The sequence below is a fragment of the Grammomys surdaster genome, unplaced genomic scaffold (genome assembly GCF_004785775.1).
Source record: "Grammomys surdaster isolate TR1022 unplaced genomic scaffold, NIH_TR_1.0 207, whole genome shotgun sequence".
Lineage (NCBI taxonomy): Eukaryota > Metazoa > Chordata > Mammalia > Rodentia > Muridae > Grammomys > Grammomys surdaster.
Window position 1 is genome coordinate 1030807 of NW_021604652.1, and position 6000 is coordinate 1036806.

General features: G+C 36.8%; 1 pseudogene; it reads right to left on the minus strand.

The window, feature by feature from the left end:
* Nucleotides 1-4618: 4618 nt before the first annotated feature.
* The window catches only part of LOC114624503, a 2737-nt pseudogene continuing 1355 nt past the window's right edge, over nt 4619-6000 (minus strand).

Sequence of the window (6000 nt, forward strand, 5' to 3'; positions counted from 1 at the left end):
GAAATCAGTTCCAAGTAGATTGAGACTCTCAACCTAAGACCTCATACTCTGAAAGTTTTATAGCAAAAAGTAGGGCGCATTTTTCAACATATAGTCATGGAGATGTTCTAAATAGGAATCTGATGGTACAGGATATAAAACTGACAAATGAGATCTCATGAAAATAAAGTTTCTATATAACAACACTATTAACTGGACAGTTAGCCCACAGAATGGGACGAGGTCCTCAAATTATGCATCTGTCAGAGGATTAGTGTCTAGAATATATAAGGAATTTTCATTTTGGCATCTTTGAGATCATAATTACATTTCTTTTCTTTCCTTAAAACCCTTCCACCTTCCCTGCTGTTTTTCAAATTCATGGGCTCTTTTTCACTAATCGTTATTGCATGCAAGATAGATACAGATATACATACACATATATACATATATAAAACACATGCAATATATATATATATATATACACACATACATATATACATATACTTAAATATAACCTATTCAGTTCATATAATGTAACTTATACTTATGTTTTCAGGGCTATTTGATACTGTACATCCAATTGGAGTGTTGTTTGCTGGGGAGGACCACCTCTCTTGGTAACATCAAGAAAATAAACAACCCAATTAAAATGATCTAGAGCACTAAACAGAGAGTTCTCAAAAGAAGCACTGCAAATGGCTAGGAAACACAAGACTCACCATCCTTTGCAATCAAGGAAACACAGATTCTCACTTTTCAATTTTCATCTCACTGTAGTCAGAATGGTTATTATCAAGAATACCAGTGGCATGGATGTGGACGATGGAATCTTCATTGTCTAAGTCTCGGGGAAGTATTGCAGAAGAGCAGTCAGGGACTAAGAGATGGAAGATAGGAAGGGCTGCAAAATTCCATCAAGACTCAGTACAACCATTGCAATGATGAGGCTATCAGACTCCAACAAATAGGTTAAATGGTTTCATACCCATGGTCACACAGATGGCCCTGGTTGTACTCAATAGATCACAAAACAAACAAAACAAATACACATGATTTGAAAAAGAGATTTGTAGGGAAGAGATAAGGTTGGCAGGGTTGCTTTGGGAGATGGGAAAGAGTGGGAGGTTAGTGTAGTCGGTTTATGACATGTACATACTGTCAAAGCACAACTTTGCTTGCTAATAAAGAGTTATATAAATAGAATCAAGACATTGAAAGTATTTCTGAGCCAGGCGGTGGTGGCGCACGCCTTTAATCCCAGCACTTGGGAGGCAGAGGCAGGTGGATTTCTGAGTTCGAGGCCAGCCTGGTCTACAGAGTGAGTTCCAGGACAGATAGGACTACACAGAGAAACCCTGTCTCGAAAAACCAAAAAAAAAAAAAGAAAGAAAGAAAAAGAAAGTATTTCTGAGTTGATTTTTCATGTTGTGAATGTACCATAGTTTTAAAAGTCTCTCAGCTATTAAAGCAGTCTTTGGTTTCTGGTTCAGAACTCTTAGGGACAAAGTTATCTTGAACGTTTGCTAACAGGCTTTTGTGTGGACATAAATTGCTTTTTTTTAAATCTCTGGAATAAATGCCTAGGGGTTCAATGGCAATATTGTATCATTAGTATGTGTTTAACTTAGTTTTAAAATAAGAAACTGTCAAAACTTTTGCAGAATTGCTGAACCATTTTACATCCCTGTCAACAATGTGAGAGTGATCCAGTGCCCCACATTCTCATCAACACTTGTTATTGTTGCTTTAAGAGAACAAGTTAACCATTCCATTTATTGAGAATTCATTTACCATACAGTGCATTGCTTAGAAATACAGTATTCAGTTTTTAGTATACATACAAGGTTGTATATCAATTACCACTAATTCCAGAACATTTCCATTACCATAGAAAAAGGAACTCAATATTCATTTTCATCTCTCCTCTATGGACTTACCTAGTCTAGGTATATCGAATAAGTGAAATTTTTATAATACATGACCTTTTGTTTGGCTTCTTTCATTTAGAATAGAATTTCAAAGTTTCTCCATATTCTAGCAGCCTTCAAATTAATTTCAATTGTTGTGCTTTTAAATTCTGTTTATAATTTTAAAATTGTTTAATATCTGATTAATAAAACAGGTTTTTTGAAATATATTTTATTAGTTCATTGAGTATTTCATGTACACTTTGGTCATTTTCACCCCTTTCCCCAACTCCTAGATTATTCACCAATAGCTTCTCTGGTAGGGGTGGGTCCACCTTCCCTTTCCATGCAGGGCTCTAGTCTAGCTTAGGCTTTTGCATGCTGTCACAACCACTGTGAGTTCATAATGTTAACCTGAAATGTATACTCATATATTAATTAATGTATTAATAAACCTTTCCACCCTCACTAGAGAAGCATCTCTTTTTAGTAGTTAGTGAGTAACACAGAGACCCGCAACTGGCTATGGTGTTAGAGAAAAAGAGACTGGGAATGTCTTATTCTAGCCTTTTCTAGATCAAATCCATTATGGTAAGGTAATATATTCCATATGATTTCCATTGTTTTATAATTGGTAAAATTTGTTTTATGGCCCAAGAAGTAATCTAGGCTCCTATCTTTGATATACGAGTTTCCATTCATCTGAATTCTCTATGCATTAATTTGAGAACTAATCATCTGCACAAGAATTCCGAATTCATTATTTCCACTTTACTTCTGTAGCTACAGGCAGAGTCTAAATTTCTTCTCCTTTGTGTGTGTTTTTGAGGATGCATGTGGAACACACTGCTAATGTGAATTTCAGGACAAGAAACATTCCTTAGCTGTAATTTATATAATTGCCTGCAGGTGGTAGCAAAGCAACACAAAAATAAAAACCAACTCCTTTTCCTTCAATTCTTTGTTTCAGTGGGGTGTGTGTGTGTGTGTGTGTGTGTGTGTGTGTGTGTGTGTGTGTGTGCTTATTTTTTGTGGTTTTGTTTTTTGACACAGGGTTTCTCTATGTACCCCTGGCTATCCTGGACTGTCCTAGACCAGCTCTGTAGACCAGGCTGGTCTCCAACTCACAGAGCTCCATCTGCCTCTGCCTCTCAAGTGCTGGGATTAAAGGTCTGTGTCACCTTGCCCAGGCCATTTGTGCTTTAAAGAAACAGAAATGGGTGTTTTCTGCTGCCTTGAAAGCTGGTAAACTCCCTTAGAAAATATTCCTTTTAAATACGTTTGCCAATTTTGGACATGAAAAAAATGTATTATTTGTAAGTGCCATTAGGCCAAGTTTACATTTGCATGTTTTTATTGGCTATTTTCCCCATCTAATTTATCTTTTTATTTCTACTGTTCATTTTCTTGTTCAAGGTTAAAAGGAAAATTTTGCTTTTTCTATCTTATTGTTATTAAAGTAATACATCTCATTATGGAAAATTAAAAATACCAGAATCACTCTTAAAAAGAAAAACAAAATCTACTTAGTACCATTATTACCATCTTGATACATTTTACTCATTTCTATATTATTAATGTGTTGGTGGGATATCGTGAGCTTAAATTATTTATTTTCTCCAGTTTACTTCCTAATTTCTAAATAAAATTAATAGTGACCTTCTGTCGGTATATCCTTTAAGGCAAAAATTTTAAATGTGAGGTACTGCCTGAAAAAGAAAGTGAAGAGTGGTAGAAGATACTTGTCATGGAGCTCCAGCCTCTACGTGTGTATATGCACACACACACACACACACACACACACACACACACACACACACATGCACACACGCGCACACACACGCACACACACACACATGCATACACACGCACATACACACAATAATAAACAATAAAGTCTTATGCAAGCTATGATAACTTGAAATTGCTATACTTATTTGTGAAGAAGTTACATAAAATAATTAGTTATGTGTACATGGAACAAGAATTGATGAAAAATTAGCCCATGAATTTAAAAAAGAGCAAGGAGGAGTAAAGTGTATGGGAGCGTTTCATGGAAGGAAAAGGAAGGGGGGAATGGTGTGATTACAATCTCAAAATAGAAAAGAAATGGCTATCAAGATGGCTCAGTGGTAAAGAGTTCAAATCCCAGCAACCACATGGTGGCTCAGAACCATCGGTAATGGGATCTGGTGCCCTCTTCTGGCATGCAGGTGTACATGCAGATAGAGCACTTATACATAAAAAAAATACATAAATAAATAAATTATAAATAAAATACTTAGTTCTCATATCCAAGGATATAGCTTATATTGTTGTTATTTGTTGATCTACCTCCTTTTATCAACTCTACCTCATGTGGACTTCCAAGGACAACTTTCAGGAGTAGTATTCTTCCACCATGTGAGTCCCTCTGGCAATGAGCAGGGTCCCCTGGGTGAATAGTATCCTTTTTTTTTTTTTTAACACAGAATATATAAACCTCTTGCCCCCAAATCAATGTATTAAACCTGGTTTCTAGAATTATCCAAACTTCCTTTTAAACTGGATTTACTTTCTTATACTTACTTAAATATTTTCTTTAGCAAACATATCCAAAATACCAAGCTTCATTTTATAATTTTGTTTATGTATTAGAATATCCTGAACTGTTAAAGATACCTTCCTCTAAGCCACACACCTTATATCTTTCCTCCCTTTAAAACATTTATCTTTCCATACTGTCATTCTTAAAGATATTCTGTATGTAGCTCAGGAATGGAGCATATTTGAGGGCCTGGGTAGGATCCCATCACTAACCCCCCTTCCCCAAAACAACAGAAAACTGTAAATTCTTCTTCACTTCTACTATAGTGCAGCAATTTGTCAATATTCCATAGCAGTCAAACTTGGTGAGGCTTACTTTCTCATTGTCCTGTCCTCAGATGAAACTGACTGCAGCTCATTCAGCAGCCGCTGGCTACAGTTCCTCCATTTCCTTACTAACAGCTCTACCTCAGGCAGGTTAGTCTTCATTCTGTACATTTTGGCTAGTTTTAACCTCCAAAGAAAGTCTTCCTTCTCTTGAACCTGCTTTGCCAATCTTGCTTTAGTATTCTTCACAGAATCACTTTGGAGTGCACTGGATGACACAGTATCAAGTGATTTAGATTGGCATGCATCTTTATTTTTATTCTCTGAGTTATCCTTTTCAGATCCATTGTCTATGTCCAAACTTTCTTGGAATTCTGAACAGTTTTCTTCTTTTGAAGATACTGCTGGTTCTGCAAAGATCTGATCATTTCCTTCATTTTCTACTTTAAGTCACTTCACTACACTACCAAAAGAACAAGCTGTTTTCTCTCATCTTTCCTTAAGTGTTGCACTCAAAGGTTGTTTTCCTGTATGGGGTGATGGTGGATTCCAACGGGTCTGAGACGTGTCAGGTCAAGTCAATGCTGAATCTGACAGGCCTTCCACCTTGGAAGTGAACTCCTGATTTTATGTCAAGTTGGCATAAAACTAGCCAGCACATGTGACAAGACCAGAAGACAACTTTGGCTGTCACTCTTTAAGTGAAGTCTACCTTGTTTGTTTTTAGATAACATTTCTCACTACCATAGCTCTCCAAGTCTGGCTTTCCAGTGAACCCCAGAGATATGAATGTCTCCATCAGCACAGTTCTGGTATTTACATGCACATTCCACCACATCTGGCTTTGCTTTTAGATTTTTAAGAACAATTTATTTGGATGTGTGGATGGATGTACATGTGTATGTGTAGGTATACCTGAAGAAGTTGAAAGACAGTATTGGATCAGCTGGAGTAAGAGGTGGATGTGAGCTGCTCAATGTGGGTGCTGGGAAACAAACTTGGATCCACTGGAAGAGAAGCTCTTGACCAAAGTCATCCCTCTAGCCCCTCACCTGTGTTTTTTTGGGGGGTCATTTGTTTGTTTGTTTTATTGTGTTTATGAGTTCAAGGGACTCCAACTCAGATTTTCATTCTTGCAAGGCAAATACTTTACTATAACAGTCTTAAAGGTAGTTTTTGAGATTCTACGAGAGAGAGAGAGAGAAAGAGAGAGAGAGAGAGAGAGAGAGAGAGAGAGAGAGAGAGAGAGAGAGAGAGA